At 41.5% G+C, this 25,766-nt stretch overlaps 1 protein-coding gene across 1 annotated transcript in view; it reads left to right on the top strand.

Annotated features, from left to right (window-relative positions):
- The window catches only part of syt1a (synaptotagmin Ia), a 205,970-nt gene that overhangs the window by 24,226 nt on the left and 155,978 nt on the right, over positions 1-25,766 (top strand). The window lies entirely within an intron of this gene.

The following is a 25,766-nucleotide window of genomic DNA, read 5'->3' as shown; positions in this document are numbered from 1 at the left end:
ACCCCCCACACACACACACACACACACACACACACACACACACACACACACACACCCTGACAAGCACTTGGGGTTGTATAGGAGTTCAGGCATTAGTATTTAGTTCACCTCGGTTCCACAGATACATATTATGAAAATAGTAGATCTACAAGCTCACAACGCCTCACGATGTGAGGCATTGTGAGCTTGTAGATTGGCTATGTACAAAAACTTTGCCTGTTCCTTTTATTATTTGACAATTTGGCCAATGTTTCACCAGTTTTTTAGTATAGTTTGTTGATTCAGTAATGGCCTTTTTTATTTTCTTCAGTTTTTCTTTAGGCATTACAAGGTCTTAAAGGACCACTTCACCACTTTTCAATCTACCTTCATATACTGTAATTGGTCCTCACTAATGATCATGATGCAATAGCAACAAAAAAAAACCTACTCAGTCTGTGTCTCATAGGAGGCATAGTATAAACTTCAGGCTTTCTATTCCAAAAAGCACACAAGGACCCACAGGTTGAGAACCCCTGCCCTAGACTCACCTGGCTCAGCGATGGGGTTTATTTAAGCCTTTCTCTAAGAGTCCACGCATCATGCTAGCTTAAATCCTGGCTTGAGTGTCGTGCCAATCCACCGACCCGAGAACGCTATACGACGCAGGTCTGGAGGAGGACACTTATCCCATTTTGGGCGGGAACCCCTTTTGGTGTTAGCGTTATGTTATGCTTTAGCTATTGAAAAATAGCAGATCTACGAGCTCATAGCTTGTAGACCAGAAAACTGTCAGGATGTCGAAGACATTTTTAGAATCTGATCTCAGGTCAAAATGGGTTAAATTAGATAATACTGCAATCGATCCACGTGGTGGCTGGGGGGGGGGGGGGGGGGGGGGGGGGGGGGGGGGGGGGGGGGGTATTGATTGTCCTGCATTAACTACTACTTTTTAGACAAATCTGTTTTTCACTCTAGTCATGTATCAGCGTTGTTATCTTTGCTGCCATGGTGGGAAGCACACCAAACTGAACAAGCAATGGATTTTTCTCTGTCCAAGCCAAGGTCACCTTGAGAAATATTCTTGGGTGTGATGACATGCCTCGCTGGCATGTGTTGGGAGAAGGCCATCTAACGTGTAATGAGGGGAGGAGCGAGGATTCATACCATTCTATGTACAGTATGTACAGTATGCTGTCAGCAAAGTGACATTTCTGCATTATGATTTGTTCATTCTTACAGCACAGATATGGTATTATGTTGCAAATATACATAGTAATAAGTTATTAACCTTTTGTCAAGGAAAGAATCATGCATTTATACCCTTTCCATAGGGTCTTTCAGGAAATCCTTCAAAATGCTTTACAATCTACAGTAGGCTATTTCCCATTTACACGCATGCACGAATGCACTCACACCTTCACCTGCTCAAGGGCAGCCATTCTGCTGTACTGTAATGTATGCAAAAGACTGAGACCCTTATAGGAATTTCTATCCATAACTTAGATGGAATGCTAAAAATCACACTTGTGTGAAGTGAGGTGCGCTCTTATCATACATCACCATACAGCCAATAAAATCATATGTTCAAGACCTTTGACCAGTAGAGGATCTATCTTAAGGCCATCTTCCCAATGTTCCCAATGTTTAGACATCCCGGTTTAGGCCAACAGATGGGGAAGAGGAAGTCCATGAAAGTTTTAACCGGCATCGACGTTTTAGGAATCGGCTATATGTTATAACGCCACTATGAAGCCGATTTGAAAAATGTAGGGTGGCATTTCTTTTCCCTTGGCCTAGTGGGATTTTTTGTGCAAGGTTTTACGGCAATCACAAGCTGTGTTCATGATTTGGGGCATTTTGTTCAAAACGGATCACTCCTGAAGCCAATCAGTATGGAATATGAACAATCTGACAGATCTATTGATCATATGACTATAGAGGTACTGTATACCGATTTGCGTGATGTTTGGACAATATGTGGAGTAATCGTTCTCCTTGTGGTGCTATAACATAATTCTGATGGGAAGAATTTGTTGAACTATTTTAAAAATGTTTTTCAAAATAGTATAAAATGGCAAATAAGTTTAGGGATAAGGAGTAAGGGGTGGCCCATAGTCTCTGGCATGGCTTCGGCCTGGCAGAGACTATAATTGAAAAGGGCACATGGCTGGATGTACTCCGACATATGGATCCGATTAAGTCTTGACGTTTGACAGTAAGACTACTATTATCACCAGACAGCATATGGCCACAGACAGACAGACAGATAGACAGACAAGGCCACACGTAAGGTCGGTGAACTCTGATATCATATTCTTTAACCCCCCCCCCCCCGGAGATCAAGAGTAGATGGTGTCGGACAGCACAGAGCTGTTTGTTCCAGAAATAAGTTCACCCCTTTACAGTACATGAGGTTGAAGTCCAGTGCCCCGCGTAAAGACCGATCAATGGTACGGTCTTCCCTGGTAATTCTTTATGACAGCTGCACGGCCTGTCAGCATCCATAACCCTCAGATTGGGACCTGACATCTGTTTTACTCCTGGGAGAGAAGTTTAGCGGGGGGGCCTAAACGCCAGTGGTGGAAAAAGTGCTCACATGTTTTACTTAAGTAAAAGTATCAATTCTGCAATGTAGAACTACTCTGTTATAGTAGTAAAAGTCCGGCATCATAATGTACTTAAAGTACCAAAAGTAAAAGTACTCATTATGCACAATGTCCCGTTTGTTAGTGTAGTGTTTTGCAATAATATTCAAGTTATCAAAGAAATGAGTAATGGTACAATATTTGTCTTGGAGATGTAGTGGAGTAGAAGTTAAAGTATTGGAAATTGGAAACACTGAAGTAAAGTACACCTCAAAACTGTACTCGACACAATTTTTTCCGGGGAATTCTTCAGATATGACAGATTTTACTCCTCCTTCTGTTCCCCCCCAAAACCGGGAGGCATAGTCTTCTGTTCTTATACTGTACCTCACGCTGGTCATGCTAAAGTCTCTCTAGAAGAGTTTATATTCCAAACGGAACATTGACCATGGAGAGCGACGTAGATTTAGAGCTATATGAGCCTTTCTTTTCGGGCCGCAAACAAATAATTGAACGGCAGCGCGCATGCGCGAAACACAAGGAGTACGGTGCAGAAGGAAAGGCCAACCAAAACATTTTTCTTTTCAATAAGAAAGACCTAAAGACAGGTCCAAGGCCTCCTGCCGTTTTATTAGAAAGGACGTCTGTACAGTAAATGTACGTCCCACCACTGCAAAGGGCCCCGGGCCACAGCCCCCCATCCATGCTACTATACTGCCGGCTGCTGCGCTCTCTTTGGCTCTCTTGCATTTGCAGTAAAAGGTCAGAGCATCCTCCACCGCCTGCTGTATCATTTGACCTTTCTTGCTCTTTAAGATATCCCTAGTGACCTCCGGGCAGGTCAGTCAGTCCCTCCCTCCCCACCGGAGCGATGGCAGTCCTCCAAATGAGATTTTAAACTGTGTCCGGCCGGGGTATCAGACCGCTAACTTTAAACTACAGTTTTGGCTTTGTGTTTAATTTAACACAATTTCTCGTGTTTATGTAGTAAACCTACTTGTGGCAATGACGATAAGACGAGATCGATTTACTTTAGAGAGGATAGGATAGAAGGATATTTGCCGTATAGTAGCTTCCCCAACGCTACGCAATGCTTGCTTCCAATGAAATGTTTTCCCTCCATCCACTTCCATTATAAGCGCAAACTTTAGCACACTTTTTCTCGGAATTGAAGCTCAGATTGAGGTGATTCAGGTGAGGGACCGGGGGGGACTATGGGGTGCTGGCTATTTAGAGCCGGGGCTAATGCATTTTGGTTTACATAGAAGTCAGTCAATAGGGTTTGTGTGAAGGGTGGGGGAGGGCTAAGCCTCTGGTGGAGCAGTCCCTGGGTGGATTTGAACCCCCATCTTCCGTGTTAGTGGGCAGGCACTTTACCGCTGCGCCACACACGAGCGCCCCCAACGTGGTTTAATTACCTCTAATGTTGTGCCATTTCCTTCTGCATGCCATGGCATGGATGTTTCTATTTAACAGTTTTTTGGCATGCTACATCTTAGCGACTGCACAGTACACCGTACACACTCTTTTCTTTATCTCCTCCATTCTCTCAAACATCCCTCCTTTCCTTCGGTAGCCTGTGTGGTCTTTGTTCATGTAATTACATTATGCTGCAAGAGCATTTCCAATGCACATTCATAATGTGATATTAATCAGGGCACTCAAGTATTCGGGTCAAGAGTTGGTTAATGTCAATAATGCCATCTCATTTACAAAATGTGTGATAAACAAAAATCCAAATTCTCAACAGCTGTAATAAAGATAAGCCCGTGTGGGATTTTTAGTTGCTGGTCATGTTGTCCGTGTAACAGCTTTGTGTGTAGCCTTGATTTGAATATGATCACAGATGCAAAGAAGTTGACTTTGGGGTCTTGACCCTAATCATTTTGGTATCCGGAATACACATATGTGTATGTGTTGAATGATAACCAAGACAGTGAAGCCTCATCTGCTGTTAAATGGCATTGCAGTGATTAAGGAATACGGTCGGGGAAGATATTTATTCTCAGGTTGTACGTGTCTGCTTCCCTGCTCTGTAATTATACATGTAACTGGCACAAAGCATGTTATTTATATTGTGGAGCGTGTCGCCAACTGCCACGCATCTCCGGATTGGCTCAACTGTTTCTTTATGGGTCAGACGGGAGAACACACGTGAGCTGGTGTGCGCACACACACACACACACACACACACACACACACACACACACACACACACACACACACACACACTCGCACACGCACACATGTGTGCGCACACACACACACACACACTCGCACACGCACACATGCGCACACACGCACATGCGTGCGCAAACACACAGACACGCGAGCACACACACACACACACACACACACACACAAAGAAGCATCCCCTTTCTCTCAAAACCCAGTACTTTCCCTGGGAAGGTGATGTGCATTATTATTTGCCTGGATGCTTCTCTTCCTCTCTAATCTAAATATAAACATGAGTCATGAGAAGCAATGGCACTCAAAATGGCGGCATATATACCTTCAGAGGTCGCTAGGATGTTATTCTGTTTAGTATCTTTTCTTTATTTTTTTCCTTATTTTAACCATCTTTATAAAAAAAAAGCGTGAGCATAAAATGGCGTTTGTCTTTTAGTTCTTCTCCACTTGCACTATCATTTTAGTCTAGTTTATATTTGTTGACAAAATTGACAATATATTTACTCTCAGTTTTAGTCATCGTAGCTTAGGTTTTATTTAGTTTTTATTTAGTTTTCGTCAATGAAAAAAGGTAGTCGACAAACATCTTTCGTCATACTTTTAAAAAACAACACTTGCTTGTTGGTCCAACATATTCTACACAGAGCATGTTCTCAGGCACTTGAGCCCGACCACCTATCCAACAGAGGCGGCCATATTTTCGGGAAGACGTGATCTTTTTGTTGTTGATCGCATACCAAATTCTCTCCACTCGTGTAGCACATTGCCCTCGTCTCTAAACCACTGCCGAAACTTTTTTTTTTAAATTTAATCCCACGATTTTGTAACCCATTTTTTCACCCAGTGTCAATTATCTAATGTAATCCTTGGCTCTAAACTCCCTCTGCCAACCTGGGAAAAGCAACGGACTCATGCTTCCTTCAATGCATGAGGAGTCCAAGCCGCTTCTTTTCACCTGACAAGGGGGAGTTTCCCCGGGATTACATTTTTTTTATTTTTAATAATAATAATTCACCTTCACCTTTTGTAGTGGGACAAAACACCCCAGTTAAGATTTACAGCTGAGCTCCATTTCTGTCTGCCAATGAGACAGGGCTAATTGCCATTGTCTGAGAATAATGCATAGGCAATAAAGCTGACATGGACAGCTGTTGTGGGGCTGCTCACTTCCCCCCCGGGGTGGGCCATCAGGTCTGGTGGCTGCCCAGGCAGGAATGGAAGCTGGCACTGCCCCATTGCCTCTTTCCTTTCTCCATCTGATCACCCCCACCCCCCCTCTCCCTCCATCTCCCTCTCTCTCTCTCTGTGTCTCTCACTCACACTGCAGTGTGTCTCTGTCACGGTTTCTGTGGTTTAATTGAACTGTGCCCTTTGACATAAAATATGAGCAATTGCATCATATTCAGGCTTAAACGTACATTGGGGGTTTTCGTAATCAATGTTGAAGGCCTCGAGAAGGCAGATTGAGCACAGCATGGAGTGTGTGTGTGTGTGTGTGTGTGTTTGTGTGTGTGTGTGTGTGTGTGTGCTTCTCTGGAAGATGGCGTTAGAGTGGACAGAAAGCTGTAGTTTGTTTATTACACAACAATAATTTTTTTCTTGCTGTTAATGAATGTGATGAGCGGTGCCACGCACAGCGCCTGAGGTCATTGGAGTATCCCAGGTTGCCCTGCGTGGGCTGCGGGTTCTTGTCACCCATTATGAATCATTTTGCCTGTACTTGTAGTGCCTCATTGGTCATTGTTTCAACCTTGAAGTTTTTGTCTTTCTTTCTTCAGCTCCTTCATTGACACCATCAATCAAGGTTTCAACGTTTCCCGCTTCTCTACCTCACAAATACGATAAGAGATATGCTCCGTTCAGAGTACCATGTCTGCTTGGTGCATTTAGATACAATAAGCCCCATCGTTTCTTAAGTTATTTCTTCTCCTTTTTGAACTGACTCCCTCTACATACTACAGATTCTTCTGATTGTTCAATAGAATGTTCTTGGATCCAGACTTCTGTCTCTGTTACGGAACCTCTCAGACTTGACACAAATGACCTGTATTTAAAGATGAAGTACCTTGATTTTTGTACTTTCTTCTGTTTATGATAATGTTTTAGGTGTGTGTGTTGGGGGGTGGGGGTGGGGGGGGATCACGGCTTGACCCAGATCGTTCGTGCCCCCAAAACATAATTTGCTTTCGGAGGAGCCAAGACCATAGAGAGAGAGAGAGCTCCCCACGCCGCTTTAGAGCGAGACACAGCGAGTGTACATCCAGTGTTCACCAACTGCCTGTTTCTCGTCAACTCGCCGGAAGTGTTGACTGAGGGTCTGTTTTGTTATTTGGACGGACAGTCTCCTCTGGCTCTGGGATGGAAACTATCCTGTGTGGGATACAAATAGGATACATTTTTTGGAGGGGTCCCTCCCCAGTTCCAATCGGATTACTTTGTGGGGGGTTGTGTGCATGGCCTGATAGGGCCAGTACACAATGGAAACAAGACCCCTGGGCCTTTTTTGTTTTGTTATCCTTTTAGCCTAAAAGGTCTGACTGTACCTCGATGCTGTGTACTTCTAGGTTGTTGGCCTCGGTTGGGTGCGGTTTGCTTTGCTTTGGTTTGGAGAGCTGTGCCATAGGGATACTACTATGATACTACTGCCGGCTTGTTTGTGCACGGCTCATTCGTCTTGTCTGAGGAAATGGGAAACCATGTCAATCACAGTGACTGCTGTTTTCCACATGGTGTATAGTAATGGAACCAGTCTATACCAGCTCAGTCCTGTTGGCTGTCGCATGCCTGGGTTCCCAAACGTTTATACCTGCCAATGACAAGAACTCCAAATATATTACAAGAGTCATATTTTCTTTTCTTTGTATGTAGAGGCAGAAGCTAACTTATTAATGCCCATCCTTATTACATTTTGTTACATATTATCAAAATATGTAATAAGTAAATAAGTTAAAATATTTGAAACAGACATGCCCAAAATAGGGATGCCAACTTGAAAGCGGTTACATTGGCACAATAATCGTATTAATTGAATTTGAATTCATATTTCCCCCTCCTTTCCAATTGGCACTCCGGTGCTCAACCGGTGCAAATCCTTTGAAAGCCATGTGGTCCATCTGGCCAGAAGATTGTGAGATTTGTCACTGATTTGTGGTGTATTCCTTGTCAGTCAACCCTGGCGCGATAATATTAAACATTGTGGAAGCCATATAACATATGACTGCTGAGTGCATGACTTCATAGACATGACTTCATAGACAATGCTATTGCTAACATATTGCCCCAAGTGTCGTCTGTCTCTCTCTCTCTCTCTCTCTCTCTCTCTCTCTCTCTCTCTCTCTCTCTCTCTTTCTGTGTCACACGCACGCATGCCACGCACACGCGCACACACAAGTGCCACTGTCGTGGCGAGGAGTAGCAGTTCTAGCCAGCACAGACTAGTTCACATGATGCCACCTTATGTAACCACACATCTCTGCTGGAAGTAGGGCAGAAGACCACGTGAGCCGACCGTTGCATTCTGTATTCTGTCCAGTTCTCTCTCCCCACTACCTCCTCCCCTACCTCACCTGGCTCAAAGAGGACTGTATTATAGTGAGACGAATGCAAACAAGTATGCTTGTTTGCTTCTGTTTCTTACCTTTCCGGTACTGTGCACAGCACACATCCATAAGTAGCTTGATGTATTTGCTACATATTAGTCTTAAGATTTGCAATTACATTGCGTTCCAGACGTACATGTAAAGGCCTTCACCACGCTTTATGTTTTTATGCGATTGTAAATTTGACTACATTTATTTGACAATCCTATAGTTGTCCTCATTGTCATCAGAAGCTCATAATTAGCAAAAAATGCAAATGAGACAAGATCAGTGCTGATGCGGTGAGGCTTAACCCTGAGCATGGCAAGAACAGAGACCATTGTTTCAGTTGAGCGCGTCGATAATGAATGTAGTGCGGCTAGGAAATTACTAGTATTATTTTTGGCATTTCCTTAAATTCAAATTAAGAGTGGAAATTGAGCATTGTTGAATTAATTAAACAACATACAACTGTATTATGGCCCCGTGCCACAAAGTTGTAAATAGCTTTGTGGCTTCCTGCCAGTCCTAGTGAACTATGCAGAGACACTTACTGTTGTTTCTCTCTTAATGAGCTCTGTCGTATCAAAGGACAACATTTCTCCTTTAGTTTAAAATTGAATATGAACAGTAATGTGAATGCATGAGCAAATGCTGAGATGGGTAATTGTCCTTTAGCAACGTGCTGGAAAGTTAGTATTTTGATAAGTGCGTAACACAAGGATTCTTACTTGACTTGGTGATCCTATTGTAAGTATACTACACGATTATGAAATGATGACCGATATCCGATCTCCGATTATTTGTCCCTTATTATCACAGCATATTTTAAACCTTTGCACCGTTTCTGTCTGTTTTATAGCAAAACATGCAGCTCCCAGTCCGAGTCTGCAGACTGTAGTCAGAGTCTGCAGACTGCAGTCTGCAGACTCGGACTGCAGACTCCGACTGCAGCACGATTCTTGACAATGCCAATAATTCTATTCACTTTTGAACAGTTAGCTGATTAAAATGTCAAAAATAATTAATGCGGATATAGCGGGAAGCACTTACCTTGCAGAATGCTCATTTCTCCAATTTTGCAGGTTTGATTGGCTTTAATATTAGAGTTTAATGAAGTACCAAATCACTTGTATTCAATGAGGCATTCATTGTAACAAGGAGAGGAAATGACTATGGCCTAAGGCTTAAACAAGGACCACTTCACCACTTTTCAACCTATCTTCATATAATTGGGCCTTCATAATAAAATGCCACAAATGTTTGAGTAGTGCAACCATAGGGTGCAGCACTCCAATTCCCAGCAATGCGTGTCCCTTTGTTTAGGTGTATGTCTATTTAGAGTACCAACAGGTGACAAAGTGGCGCTGTTGAGCTTCACACTGTGCACAGGTGCATGATGGGAAGCTGAGTTTTTAGCAGCCATGTGGCGCTGTTGAGCTTCACTCTGCATAGCTGCATGACGGGAAGCTGACTTTTGGGGAGTGACAGTACAGTGACAATACAGTACAGTAGAGGGACCCCCTGGGGACCCCCACACGATAACTCATCATTTCTCAAACGTTTCGGACGCGGGGCGGCTCGCCGGAACCTGGCCTCCCCCCCGGGCCAGCCCTTTAACCATCTCGGAGGCTGACGTGCGTAGAGCCTTCCAGCGGGTGAATACCCGCAAAGCCGTTTGTCCCGACGGCATTCCAGGCCCGGTTGTTGAAGGTATTATGTGCAGCCCAGCTAGTGTTCACAACCTTCTTCAACCTCTCCCTCTCCCAAGCTGTGGTCCCGTCTGGCTTCAAGTCATCCGTTGTGGTACCGGTTCCCAAACACTCCAAGGTGGCGTGTCACTCCGATTGTGAGCAAATGTTTTGAAAGACTGGTGAGAGACTATATTTGCTCTGTGCTGCCGGCCAAATCAAGCTTTGCTTGCTGCTGGACGATGTCTTTACAGAGGAGGAGTCAACATGATTACCAAAAGGGCCTTATTGACGCAGCGAGGAACATTCATTTCGACATAGTCATCACAGCAGTTATTAAACACATTTACAGAGCAAGAGAAAGCACTGCAGGGTAAATTAAGAGTGATCCAAGGTTTCACACACACACACACACACACACACACACACACGCACGCACGCACGCACGCACGCGCGCGCGCAGCTGGCCAGTGCCTCCAATCACTATAAAAGAGCCACCTTGCCAGTGGTTCTTTCTCTTCCACCTGGGCCACACCCGAGCATGGCCACACAGGGCATATTGTTTGTTAGATTCAGTTTGTGGTGGCAGTTTAGTTTCCCTGCCAGGTTTTTGTTGGAAACATGTGCTTTATCTACTTTAAAATTAATGATTCTATTTAATAAACTTTACATTTTTGCATTTATCCCATTTGTTATGGTCTGAGAGCCGGACCTTAACAGTATGTATAGTTCAAAAGAAATATGCCACTTTGTTGACAAAGCATGAATCATGTTGAGTACCATGTTGAGTCTCTCTGTCTGGGTCATCTGCAGCCCGCTGCTCTGTTAATTATGGATAATGGACATGAGCAGGGGCTGCTGCCAGAACAAAAACAAGCTGATTAAGCACGGGGGAGCTGCGTCATGAAGACAACATGACGCTTTGGTCATTATAATGCGACTGGACGGACATTTCCCCTAATACCAGCTGAGCAGTGCCAGTGGATCAGATATATCACTACCCATGCACACAACATGTAGTGTTGTCTTTGACCACTTTAGTTTTTTTTTCACATTTTTATCTCATCTGAAATGTTTTAGTGTTAGTCTAGTTTTAGGTGAAAAAAAAAATGATATGATTTTAGTTGACTAAATATCTACAGTTACTTTTGTCGACGACAAGTGTGTTTTGGTGGGCCTTGATGGTGTCGTATTTCGTAATGCACGGTTTTACATTTGGTTCCGTCCTGAAAATAGCCGATCTACAAGCTCACAACGCGCCACGGCAACCAAGCATAAAATATCTGGTCTTTTAGTTCTACTACTGGGTCTCTCTTCTCCACTAGTAATTCCCAAACATTTTAGACTATTTATTTTTGTTGACAAAATTGTCCGTATATTTAGTCATCGTAGCTTAGTTTTTATTTAGCTTATATCTAGTGTTCGTCCATGAAAAAAGGTAATCGACGGACATTTTTCATCATAGTTTTAGCAGACGAAATCAACACTTTTCCCAAGTCTGTCCTTCTAGCCTCAGAAAAGCCCAATTTACACTGTAGTGTACATGTTAACCCATTCTGACCTGACATCAGATTCTAAAAATGTCTTCTATATCTTGATGGTGCCTTGTAGATCTGCTATTTTTCAATAGCTAAAGCATAACATAGTGCTAACACCAAAATGGATTAAAGCTGCATGTTTTCAAACTAAAAACACCAGACATTGTATCGTGCAACAGAGGCAGGGGTAGAGTGGCCGATGGGAACGGTGAGGTTCCCAGTTCGAACCCGGGCTCCCCCAGCTTTAGTGTCAAAGTGTCCTTGAGCAAGACTCGGACCCCCTAATTGCTCCCGATGTTCAGGTTGGTGCCTTGATGGTTTCCCCCGCCATCGGTGTGTGAATGTGTGTGTGTGTGAATGTAAAGCGCTTTGGATAAAAGCGCTATATAAATGCACCATTTACCATTTAAGTCTTTATCAAGAATGAACATCTGAAAAGTTCCTTGTTTACTTAATAAGTTTGTAATTAAGTGAGGTCAATATTCCTGTCTGCTTTTTTAATTAAATCAATCAGGCTCTGTCTGTTTGGGTTGGCTCAGAGTGGCATGTGCGTACGTTCACGAAATACGAATCATGTATTTTGATCGAGCTGCGTTGATTCTAGTGCTGCTTTTTTTTTTTTAAATATAGTTTTAACGGCTGTGATGAACACTGCTTATGTGCTCATTTCCTAATGAAAGTGGAAATGTCCGATTATACCATTCTGAAAAATACATGTAACAGACCAAACAGGGTATCTGCATGCTTAGGGAAGTCAGATTTATCTGTAATACCTTAGATTTAACATCGTGAGCTTGTACAGTATAGATCTGTTCAAGCTGTTACTTTGGGCTTGTTTATTTGTAAAGACAATCGGACCGATGCTAATTGATCAAAAAACAACTAGAATTGTCCGATACCGATGTGTTTGCCGATTAATCTCCCATCACTGAAACATTTGAGTACTTTTTCCACCACTGAGCATGTGTGGGAAATTGAAGGATGGAAGCTGCTGAATGCTGGCACTGCTGGCCCAAACGAGGAGGTATTATTATTGTCTGGTGTGAAAACCAAATTTCATGGGAGCTCATTAGAGAGGAGAGGCCACCTGATCAGATTCCTAAATAAAGACTACAGAGTACTGTAGGATGAGTGCTAAATTGGATTTTCTCCGCACTCTTAACTACCAAATTATCACCGCTCAAACTGCAGTAATCTTCAAGGGTAAGACCACTTTTTTAGAGGTTTGGGTTGTTTTCTTACCTTATTATGGGCAAACTAGTCCGCTCCAGGAGTTATTTCTCTCCATTGTGCAGTTTTACAGAAAATAACTTTATAAAAGTACCAGCCCATTGTAACAGGGAAACAGCTCTCAAAGTCACTATTTTAGCACATAAACGAACGTAACAAAAGCTGATTCTGAAGTGCAATACAATGGAACTACGGTTAATTTATTAGCATTCAAACTACAAGTATCTGTATAAGTATAAGTAACTACAATTCAAACTAAAGTATCTGCTTACCTCATAAGCTGTTACAGAGATAGGGTTTTACAGCTGAATTCTTCAACACTCGCCTCTTTTGAAGAGGCTTGTGTCTGTCTTTAGGAAATGAGTACTGCACACATAAGTGTTGTAAGCTTGCCTAGCGTCTGGAGCGTCGGGTTCCTGATAGCAATCAACCATAACGCGCACAGCTCTTTGCTTTCGAAAGGAAAACGGTGAAATGATTTCATGATTTGTCTCTACAAACATCATAACTGCAACAAAATAGTACATTTATAAATATACGTTAAAAGATGAAAATATCTGCATTAGTTTTCAGTCAGAATCAGCTTTTGTTGCGTTCGTTTATGTGCTAAAAAATAGTGACTTTGAGAGCTGTTACCCCGTTACAATGGAAGTCAATGGGCTGGTATTGTTTTTAAAGTTATTTTCTATAAAACTGCACAATGGAGCGAAATAACTCCTGGACTGGACTAGTTTGCCCCATAATAAGGTAAGAAAACAACCCAAACCTCTAAAAAAGTGGTCTTACCCTTTAAAGAGCTGATATGCAACCACATTACAAAGGTTATCAACTTATCATGCCCTTTTATACTGTGGTTTATTGGTTATTTTTATTGGTTAGCTTTTGGACATAGGACACAAACATTAAATGCCATTGACAATGAATTGACAATTTTGAGTGTGTAAAAACAAACATTGCTGACGAAGATGAGGACGCAAATTCTGATTGGCCGGAATGAGATGATGTACGATGATAAGAGCGCCCCTCACTTCACACGGGTGTGTTTTCTTTCTTGCCGTCACTCTCAAAATGAAAAGTATTTTGTTTGTGCTTTTCAGGGGGCAGTGGAGGGATGCATGGCATATACTGTAGGGAATAGTTTCACCTGTTCCTTACCCCTTATCCCTACATTTCGTTGCTGTTTTTTTCTTTTTTTTCCCCTTTTACAATTTTGAAAAACATTTTTGAATAGTTCAAATAGCCTATATACAAGCTCACAGCGCTCAACGTGTCGATGTTTGAAGTATTTTAAAATGTTTTATGTACTGTGTATACGTACGTACATTATTTTAGAGTCATCATCATGTATGTTTGTTGGCCGTTGTCTTGATGCCCATACAGCCATATACTAAAGTAACTAAATGGTAAATAAAATGGTGCATTTATATATATAGCGCCTTTATCCAAGGCGCTTTACATAGATTGTGCATTACATTCACCCATTCACTCACACACCGATGGCGGCGGAAACCATGCAAGGCACCAACCAGCACATCGGGAGCAATTAGGGGTTCAGTGTCTTGCTCAAGGACACTTCGACACTAACTCTAGGGGAGCCCGGGTTTGAACTGGCAACCTTGCACTTACCATCCAGCCACTCTACCCCTGAGCCACTGACCCCCCACTGCCATAACTAAGTACATTTACTGTAGTACTGTATAGACCTGAGGCCGATTCTTAAAAAAATTGCTTCTAAATAGTAAATGCTGATGTGCGGTACTCTGTGCAGCGCTATGAGCTTGTAGATTTTTCAATATAGCTTAAGTATAACATAATGCTTAAAACACAAAGGGGTTCCCGTCCTGAATGGGTTAAGTACAGTTTTGTAGATCTGTAGATCAGCTTGTAGATCCATTTTCTAAATATGTGTATACATTTGAAATAACTTGAAATGGGACAATCTCCACAATGAGTACTTATTGTATTTAGTACATTGATACCAATACTTTTGCAGTACATTTTGAGTTTTGAAGTAAAACAATTGAATGCCTTAATTGTTTTACACCATGCACTGCCACACAGCCATAATTACACTAAAGAGGTTTAATTGGCTCGTAGCAGAAGCTCTAACGCTGGAAGAGGATCAAGGTTCATATTTACCGCTCCATCCTCCTATGACTGTAAACCCACTAATAAGCGTTGCTTAGCAACCCCAGTAAATCAGCTTGTGTGGAGTCAGCTTTTCAAAGATATCAGCACTCCCCCCCCCACCCCTTCTATTTCCTCGTCAAATATATTTGTATCCCATAACAATGGATGTTTCCACATTAGCACCAGGGCAAGATTGTGCTTACATGATATTTATCCTGTCTTGGTACCAGAAATAGAGACTTCTTATTGATACTGTGTGAGATGATGACGGTTGACACCTGTTTTTACAATTACTGTTGATTGTATCTCATACATAAATACCATACTTCCTGTTGTCTTGTCACAAACGCTGAGAAAGGCCATACAGGCCGAAACGCGTACGTTTTCATTCTCGGAGGTAAAAAAAATCATGTAAAAGGACATACAATGAGTGCTGGCATTTTCTACACCTCAACTTATATCTTGTGCTGCGGGTTGTCTGTGCTGCGGGTTGTCTGCTACGGCGGTACTTTTCGCTCAAGATTCTTTGTTAACCTAAAGTGCTTTCCCAAATGGCTGAAAATTGGAGATATTTAATGTAATTGCTCGGATGACATGTGCACGTAAGGCAGACTAAATCCCAAGTCAGTCTCACATACTGCACAATAGTCGCCGGCTATTTGACGGCCGTCTAAAACCGGGCTATAACGGGTTATAAACTTTTAAAAATGTCTATATATTATAGCTGTTGAAATTTAGTTGTTTCAAGACCATTTCTGCTATTATTTTTCCATCTGCGGTACAATGCTAGACCCTGCAGTATCAAGCCTGGTAAATGAAGCTCAAGAGTTGGTTCAAAGCACGATACTGTAGATATGCTGAAGTGTCCATTATATTATAAGACTGGAGCGTTTAACGTTTCATGATCATCACTAACTATTCAGATATTTAAGCTACTCATATGAAATCATTATCATTACAATTTAGCTGCCAAGGCAAATGAGCCAAATATGACTCAAGTTAGCATCAATTTAAAATGCTCCTCGCGGGCCGCACACCTGTGGAAGCCAAATAATGCATTTTGATTGCATGATTATCCAGAGTGTGGATTCTGAGTGCTGTCATTCAGCTCGGATAGGCTGGATGAGAGGACTAACCCCAAGTATTAAGGATGAACTGAAAATGTATTCCATCTCTCAGATATAGTCATTCTCTATAAAAAATAATAATTAGTGAACTGTTGCAGGTTATAATGGTGTTCGGCTTTACCAAGGTATGTCACAGTCCATGGGTATCATCGTCGCTTGTCAGGATTATACCATGGATTTCTGTTGTCGATCAGGATTTCATCCAAAGAGCATTGCCTCAAACGGCTTACCCCAGAGCACTTCAGCTTCCAGGTGCTCTTTCTCCAATTAAGCCATGTTCAATTGATTGACTGGGTTGTAAGGCTGGTCGTTTTGACTGAGTGATGACATGCTCAGTTGTTTCCGTCGACTAAAACTAAGACTAAAATGTTCGTCGACTACCTTTTTTCACTGGCGAAAACTAAATGGAAACTAAATGAAAACTAAGCTATGATGACTAAAACTGAGGCTAAATATACTGACAATTTCATCAACAAATAAAAACTAGACTAAAATGTTAGGAAGGGAGTGGGACTAGTGGACAAGAGATCCAGTATAAATAAAAGACAAGTCATTTTACACTTCTTCTGTTCTCAGCAAGTGTAAAATAAGTCATTACGACGGCATCAAGTCCCGACAAAATACATTTTAGTCTACTAAATCAACTGCAGATTTAGTCAACTAAATCTTGTGAAATTTAGTCGACTAAAACTAGACTAACACTGAAACATTCCAGGTGACTAAAATGTGACTATGTACGGTCTCCAGAGAACGGTCTCCAGAGAAAACAGAGAAAAAAAAGTCCTGTTGCGTTCTCACTTTTTATTCAGCGTTTACATGGAGGCACAAGAGGGACTGAAAACGCTGTAGTGTGCATGACAGGTGGCTAGGTGGCGGTATGACACACGTACTGCCAGATAGACCAGGCACACATGTGTACTAGGACCACTTCCATTGTACTTCCTCACGTTTGTTTCGTTAGTCTATACATTTGTATTGGTAGTATGAGCGGAGCTCTTGTTCATTCTAGGAACTCCAAATATTGCCTATACGGTTCTGCACCAATATATAAGCGTCGTGAGCCGACGTGAGCCATGATGCCCCCCTTTTGGCGGATTCATCGTTTTGCCTGTTTTCACGGAAACGCCAGGCGGAGGAGCATTTTCAAAGATTAACACTCTGGAAGGAGTTTTCACTTTTGTTGCGTTTTCAACCCCCGAAAACGGCATTGTCGTCTAAACGGACCCCTCAAAGTCACCGTTGTCTGCTCAAATAAATATTCATCAGTGTGCGTATAGAGCGTCGCAGTCCCGCCCCCTACCATGGCCCAGGAAATGATTCTCCGTTCATTTTCCTCATAGACATTTCAGAAAGTATTTATTCAAATTTGTTTACGCTGCGGACAAAGCCAACTCTTGTGACAAATCATGACAACAAACACAATTTATCGGGCCAAACAAAGAATTAGAAAGTAGAAAAAACACTTTTTTTGTTGTTTTTCTTCTATGTAATTATTTGTTTTGTCCAAAATATTGTGTGTGTTGTCATGATTTGTCACGACTCAAGTTGGCTTCGTACGACGCTTAAAAGGTCTTTAAATAAATACTTTTTGAAATGTCTATGGGAAAAATGCATTGTGATTCATTTCCTTTCATTTCATTTTCATGAAAGGGGGCGGGACTGCGACACTCTATACTGTACCTTTCAACTCTTCCAAGTCCCTCTTCCATTAGAGAAGAAATAATCTATTTAAGGTGCTGAAAGTTTGAGACTGACTGTAAGAGATGAAAGCTTGAAGGCCTGATCAGTGATCAAAATATAAAGAAATGCAAATCTACATGTTCAAAAATAGCATGTCTGCAAGCTCACTACGCAGAGCTTTCTAATGTGTTGTGAGCTTATAGATCTGTGTTTTTGGTGCAGAGATTTTGGTGTAGATAGAGAAAACTGGTGGTGGTCTGGTATAGCCCCCTGCTGGGGGACCCCGGGCAACACAGTATATGGGTATAGTTGTATAGGGTTTAAGTGGTTAATAGAGCCGTCACAATTACACGTTTAAAATGACGATAATTTGTCACACAAATAATTGCAATTCATATTTTAATTGTTAACTTTGGAAAATATGATTTTGAATTCAAATGCAATTTCTGTTTGGGGGGGTTACAGCATTCTATCTTAAAAAGTGTTTATGATGATGATACTGAAGGCAGCAGTATAGTCTGTGCTGAAGTTGACAAAAGCTTATTTTTTATCAGTGGAGGTCAGAGCGGAGGAGACAGTGGCATGCAGGCCAGTGCTGTGTCATCATCATGCAGGGAGGCTATCTGAATGATATTATACTGGCTAATTCAAGTAGAGCAGCTTCAAGGACGGCTCATCCTCCTACGCAGCAGGCGGTTGTTGTTTTAGTTGTTTAGTTTTTTTAAAGCACTCAGCAAGACCCATACAGTATGTCCTTTCACTGCTGCAAGACAAAACATCCCCCCCCCCCCCCGGCCCACACCATCCTCAGCACTGGGTTTTGTTTAAATTTGTGAATGCCAGCAGGTTCCCATTCTATTCTGCCGTGAAACAGCAATGTTAGTGTTTTAAGAGAAAATGACAAAAATCATGTTGAATGGATGGTTATTTAAAAAAATATTCCGGTGAAAGATGACTGTATGTGAAACATTACTTTGTGTTTCGGCTGAATGAAAAAGTGACACAATATACTGTATGCCTTTTTACTGGGCTCATGATTTCGCAGTTTACTATGAAAACCTGCAAAACTGTCAGCCAGTCTCGCCTAACCTGTCAGTTCATCAGTCACGCCTCGTGACACCCCTGAGCGAGCGGCCTTGGCTATATAAATGTACCATTTACTGTAGTACAGTAGGTTATTCGTTTCAGCACCGCACCATTCATTCCACTATATGTTTGTGAAAATCCATTCATAGCTGCAAAGATATCCAGGCAGACACAGACATTCTACATTCTATTCACCTTTTACAGGCAAGGCAAACGAAGCTGTTTAGTGCTTCATTTAGCCACTCTGCAGAATCTGTAGTTGTATGATTATTAAAAGTCTCCATGTTAGGGGAGAGAAATGTTGACTGACAGGCGACCGACGAGCCTGGCTAAGTGCCACGCTTCACATCCTAACTGACAGGAAGCTTCTCTCTGGGACCGACCGGGCTTTAAAAAAAACAACATTAACATCTGGAGCATTATCCTACAGTACCACCACCTCTGGAGATGGATTGTTTAATTGAATTTGGCCAAAGCATTCATGGCCAACAACCCCTGTAACCTTTGCAAAGAACCAAAAATCCCATTTGCTTCTTTGGTTATCTCCAAACTGCCTGCCTGTCATTTCATTCGGTTTTTTTAACAGAGCAAAATTAATTTTATTGTGTTAAGGTGTCCATTATTTCTGAACAATGTTATTTCTTTGGATGATATTACATTTGGGACCCCTTTCATTTCTGTGACTGACTGAAACGTACTACGAAATTATATAAACTAAATCACTGCATAATAAATCTACAGTCTGCATGCATTAGGCCTACTAAGTTTTGAGGTCATTTATTGTGGAAAAATAATATTAGAATTAAGTTGACCTACTGGCGGTGTGCAAGACATTTGGTGCTGAACTGTCCAGCATTTTTGAGAGATTATTGCTCTGGGCGCACACACAGACAGACAACAAAGATCAAACGTTCTTATAGACAGATAGCCTCTTGCAGAGCCGTGAACAACGAACTTAGTCTGTCGGCTTGCAGTGGGTCAGGGGTAGAGTGGCTGGTAGAGCGGCCGGTAGAGCGGCCGGTTCGATCCCGGGCTAACCCCAGCCCGGGAAGTGTCCTTAAGCAAGACTCTGAAGCCCTAATTGCTCCGGATGTGCAGGTTGGTGTGTGAATGCGTGTGTGAATGGGTGAATGTAATGCACAATCTCTGTAAAATGCCTTGGATAAAAGCGATATATATAAATGCACCATTTACCTGGCTGTCATCTCTTATATTTCACCTCAGTCTAAATAAAATGAGTGTCAGCTGAGAAAGTAATGGCGCACTGTATACAAATTGTCAGTATGAAAGTGTACCAGCAGCAGTCACTGTGGTATGTATCCCTTTGTCTTCATGAAAAACATACTACACTGTAGCTGGCCCTGTGGGAAAACTTGGCAGAATTATAGAGGGAGGAGGATGGCCATCTTTTCTGGGTTGCTTCTTGAATTCCCGGTTAGAATTGTTCTGACAGATTTCCAATTGTCCAGACTTGTGCTGTCTAGCCTGCCTGCTTGGCGAGATGCAACCAGCTTGGCTTTGGGTGAAATAAATGGATTTGTGCTTTGTTTGGTTATAATCTCGGCACCGCTGGAACAGAGGGGCCCAGACAGGCAGCCCTCCGTGTGTTTTCTGAGAACTAAATAAAGGTTGATATGAAATGAAACGTTCCTGTCCTGGCATATACCCTCAAATGAGAGATAGGGGGTGGGGTGGGGTGGGGGTCAGAGAGATGAGAAGCCGTACCTCTCGGCCCGGAATATATCCATGTCGGATATTGGCTTTGTTGTTGAGGACACATCCCTTTATTCCTTAAACACTGGACCCATGAGCTTCTTATAAATAGATATCGTGATATAAGAACAATCAGTGGTCAAAGCTCAATATTTGTGTGTGTGTGTGTGTGTGTGTGTGTGTGTGTGTGTGTGTGTCCGCGTGCGTGCGACTCCGGAGTCATTATTGTATTTGGTGGTGTTGTGCACGGTGCAGACATATTGATGTATTGGATAAACACATTGACTCCCAAAGGAATCGATAACAAACACTGCTTCCCTGCGGCAGTTTTTCACTAACCTTTGAAGAATCACCCGATCGTGAACGTAGCTCCATTTCACGAAAGTCCGCCTTAAAATAGTGCGACCGTGTGTGTCATACTGTCGAAAGATATTCCACGAACATGATAAAAATTGGTTAATAAATTATCTCTGTAAACTCGTGATTGAGGGTGAATGTGTTAAGAGACACATTCCATGGATGGTTCTTCTGGCACATTTAGCTGTTCATTCCGTTGGCCGTCGTCTGAAATGTGGACAAAGCTGGAACACACTACTTTCAGTCACAGACTGTCTTTTGAATACATGTCCATTTAGTTTTTGTCACATTTTATTTACTTAAAATAAATCTACAGTTGATTCCTTGATGGTGTCGTAATGACTTGGTTGCATGCCAAAAATGTTTTTTCTTTTTTTTCTTCTTTTTTTTTTAACTTTTAGTACATTTTGATACCAATACTTTAGTACTACTTTTACTCAAGTCAATTTTGATTACCATATGTTTTAATTGTAACAGAGTTTTATATTGCAGTATTGATACTTGTACTTACTCTTAAGTAAAACAATTGAGTGCTTTTCCCACCTGGTCATTATACTGTGCAGTAGCTACTTCAGTAAATATTAGAAAAAGGCCGCACACATGAGAAAAAGGCCGCACACACATATTTACTGACAAGAATCCAACGTTTGGACCTAGGAGGTCTTCTTCAGGGAATGAAGTACGTAGCTACTTCAGACCATTGGTATAGTTTATGTCACGAGGAACTTCAATGACCTCACGTGAATGCTGAATGTGATCGACTACGCCGGAGCGAATGGAGAGGTTAATTGTTCTACTGTAATTAGCCACTATTGCCTCAACGACCTCACAGGCATACATTACTGTATATGCAAAGGCTAAAACATGTAATTTAGACAGCATATCATGTAGAAATGGCATTCTATAGTGTATATTTATAGTTTCATTGTAAAGAACTTCTGTATGATCCTTGATGATTATTACCATGTGTTGTTCTTGCATACTAGTGTATGGATGAATGAATGAATGGATGAATGAATGGATGGATGGATGAATATTATATTTCCGTGTCCGGACTTCTTTACCCATCCCACATTTATCAGACACAGCAATTAAGACGGTAACAAAAACAAAAAAAACACAACATAATCATTCAGGTGTGTAGCCAGCCATGCAGCAACTCAACCAGATTTTAAACGGTACAGTATAGACCCCCACAGATCTATGAAGTTCATGTTCAGTTATATACTTTGGACACTGGCACTGTCAAAACTTTAATCTTGCTTTACAGAGTACAGAATATTGTGCGTGACTATACGACGAGAGATGCCGCAGGCCTTTCAAGTCTATTCTTGCCTACAAGCTTCATGAAACACCTTTTCACTGAAGGAACTGTGTTGGCTTCTTTCAAAGACCTCCTGCGGACTACTGGCAAATATATCAAGCTCTAATTAATGGCTGTTTGTGTTTGCTGGTTTCACAGCATCATGTTGGAAGACAGAAGACAGTGGGACAATTTTAGACACTTATACTGCTACTGATTCCCTTTATTATTTGAGCAAATATCTTATTTTTAAGCGCAACTGTTGTTTAATTGCGCTTTATCATCATTAATGCACTTCTGCTCTGTATTTTGGAACTTCGGAATTCCGGAAGTTAATGGTGATAAAAAAAACCCTCTCGACGTTTAATATTGATTCATCGAGCCCTGGCTCAATTATCAAAGAATAGAAATAAATTAAAGATTACAATAAATTGACAGTGATTACGTCACACTTCAAAAAACTACGTTCTAATCAATAAAGACTGATTTTGAACCGATGGAGGAATCGTGCCGGTTGGATGTAGACGAGAACGACGTAGGCCAGTGGTTCTCAACCAGTGGTCCAGGTGGTCCCCAACTAAATGGTGGAGAGTTGGTAACCAAGAAGTCTGCACAATTAGAGATAGTATAAGAATTGTTATTTTGATCTTGGCCTGTTATCTCTCCTAATGGTACCAACATCAATACAGCATGGAATTGTGGACAACATCCTATCCAACAACAACAAAGTATGAATTGGGTCTGAGAGGCTAAAATCTCATCAAATGGTGGTTCGTGTCGAACAAATAATGGACCTTGATATGAACAGGGTTGAGAACCACTGACTTAGGCCACATACACACAGAGAGAGAGGGAGAGTCGTTGGTTGATAGGTACTGTAGATTCAGATGATCCCATAGCTCATACAGGCATATAATAAGGTTTAAAAAAAAACCTGCGCCTAGCCTAGCCTATGGTATTTACTCTTATGTACCTGTACACAAGATGTAACGATAAAGTACAACCTTGAACCTTGTTAAGGATTTCTAGATGCTTAATCTCAGAGAGACAGGGAGAGACATGCGAGACAAGACGGAGATGGGATCTGAACCTGAGCCCTCGTACTCGGGGAACACATAATGCTCTGTGCACTCACTGTCTGAGCCACAAGGCAAGGCGCCCCCAAATCAATGTCCACATGCAGAGCCCGATGCTGTAAATCACCATCCTTGTGCAACGGATGAAAGAAAGTCAATATTTATTGATGGGGATTGTTTTAATTAGTCCATTAATACACTGGGTCGTGTACAGTACCTAGTGATTTATAGTACATGTTGTCAGTGGTGGAAAGTAATTAAGTACATTTACTCGAATACTGTCTGTACTGTACTTGTATACATTTTTTTCAGGTATTCTTCCAATTTTCAATACTTTTCAATACTTCAATACAGGTACTCCACTACATCTCGGAGGCAAATATTGTACTTTTACTCCACTCAAATCATTTGAAAACTTTAGTTTATAGTTCTAGCTCTATTTTCAAGATTGTTTTATGTGATGCTCTGATTCTGTTATAAGAACTATATTCCATCCACATACTTCATCCACATGCACACAGTATACTATGTGCATATGCTGAGCAGTCATTTTTTACCGTAGTGAAAAGTGTGGGTTAGACTGTTGAAATATGGAGGAAGAAATGCGAAAGCTATCTTAATCTTCCTTGAAACCAACGTGAATTCTTCAAATTCTTCAAGACTATCACACAACCTCTCAAGGGTATAAACCAGCTTCTAGTTAATTTGAACTTAATAGTGGCCATTAAGAAATTGGCACTGGTACTGAGCTGTGTTAATTAATGGGTATCACTTTGATTCAGAATAGATATGTCAAACTGCTGCCTTCAGGCCACAATAGCTGTTATTCAAACTATTAGCTAAAGTAATTATCCTATGTTACTCTATGTCGAAATGAAATACTTAAGGTACTGGTTGGCATGGAATTGCTGTGTCCACCAGTTTGACACTTTCAGTTTTTGCCAGCTGTTTGAAAAGTGGCTGGGCAACATGTTCATCATTTGCTGCCTCTCTATAGGCTGCCTCTAAGCCAATGGGAGACTTGCCCATGAAAGCCATAGTCTGAACGGCCATAAAACCCATACTCTGAACACCGCAACGTGAAGCGATGAGCTGAGGTAGAGGCTTGCGGCACACACAAAGTCATTATAGATCTAGAGCTTGCTGCAGCTGGCAATTTTGACTGAGTCAGTCTGAAACACATAGCATGTCATGTTGGTTCCTCACCGAGGACTACTGTATATGGAATTGATTTGGAGTGTGTGTGTGGCTGTTTGATAATGCAAACATGCCTAAATTTGTTGTATGTTATAGTGTCATACTGTACTTATGTTTCTAAAACGGTTAGTCCCAATACTTGATTCTGATTGGCTGGTTACCATCACGTGACCGTTGTAAATTTCACCGATAACCCTCACCTTCAATCACTATATCATTCCCAGCTGATTCCGCATCTCTGTAGCTGTACTGGGGAAGGGGAGCGCTTGATTGCCTTACAAGCCCATGCCATGCCGGCTCATATGACTGTGAATGTGTGGCTCCAGGCAGCCCCGTAATGTGGCTCGCTCTGGTGGCGCAAAGCGTAGCTACTTTTGTGAATTTAATAGTTTTATTAGGTTAATATTGCTATATGTTTGTAACCATTTTAGAAAAGCAATAAGCCACTCGAGGCCCCAGCTTACCGGTTATTTTAAAATACGCCCCCAGCCATTGTAAAATACCCGGTAACCTGAGACCTCTCGTGGCTTATTGCTTAAATAAATATATTTTTTGCATATTTTATGCAGACATATGACAGACAATTCAGTGCTTTTAATGATGTTCCCAAAGCCTTGGGCTGTCACGATTACAAATTTAAGTTGACAATATTAATTGCTTGATTGATTATTATTATAATTTTTTTGCATTGAACATTGGAACGTTACAATTTGTATTTCCGTTTTGCCTTTTAGGCGTCGTAATTACAAATTGCACATGGCAGATATAGGCTATACAAAGAAATCACTGACACATTTAATCATTTTTACTTTCCAAAAAATTATAAAATAGCTGTAGGCTACAAAAGAGTTGATCTACAAGCTTACAACACATGTTGTAAGCTTGTAGATATGCTATTTCTGCTATTTTTGAAACATATTTGAAAATGTATGGACATTTTTCAACATGGTCAACACGATTGACGATTATGCAAAACATAACTGTTATTTATTATAATATAGTAATTATGTAGTAATTGTGACAGGCCTACCAAGGCCTTCTGTTTCTATGCTTTTATTGTGTTGTGTTATATGTAGGGATGTCCCGATCACGTTCTTTTGCTCCCGATCCGATTCCGATCATTTGAAAATGTTGTTATCCGTCCCGATTTCTGATCACGTGATTGGAACCGGACAACCCTGGTTATTGTTCGTCGTGGACCCCCAGGAAGAGTAGCTGCTACTTCCATGGCAGCTAATGGGGCTCCATATGAATAAAGAATGTGCTCCGTTTATGAAGCGATATACAGAAAGTGTAACACCGT

The sequence above is a fragment of the Protomyctophum bolini genome (genome assembly GCF_963924005.1).
Source record: "Protomyctophum bolini genome assembly, chromosome: 23".
NCBI classification, from domain to species: Eukaryota; Metazoa; Chordata; class Actinopteri; order Myctophiformes; family Myctophidae; genus Protomyctophum; species Protomyctophum bolini.
This window is presented reverse-complemented; position numbering and strand designations above follow the sequence as displayed.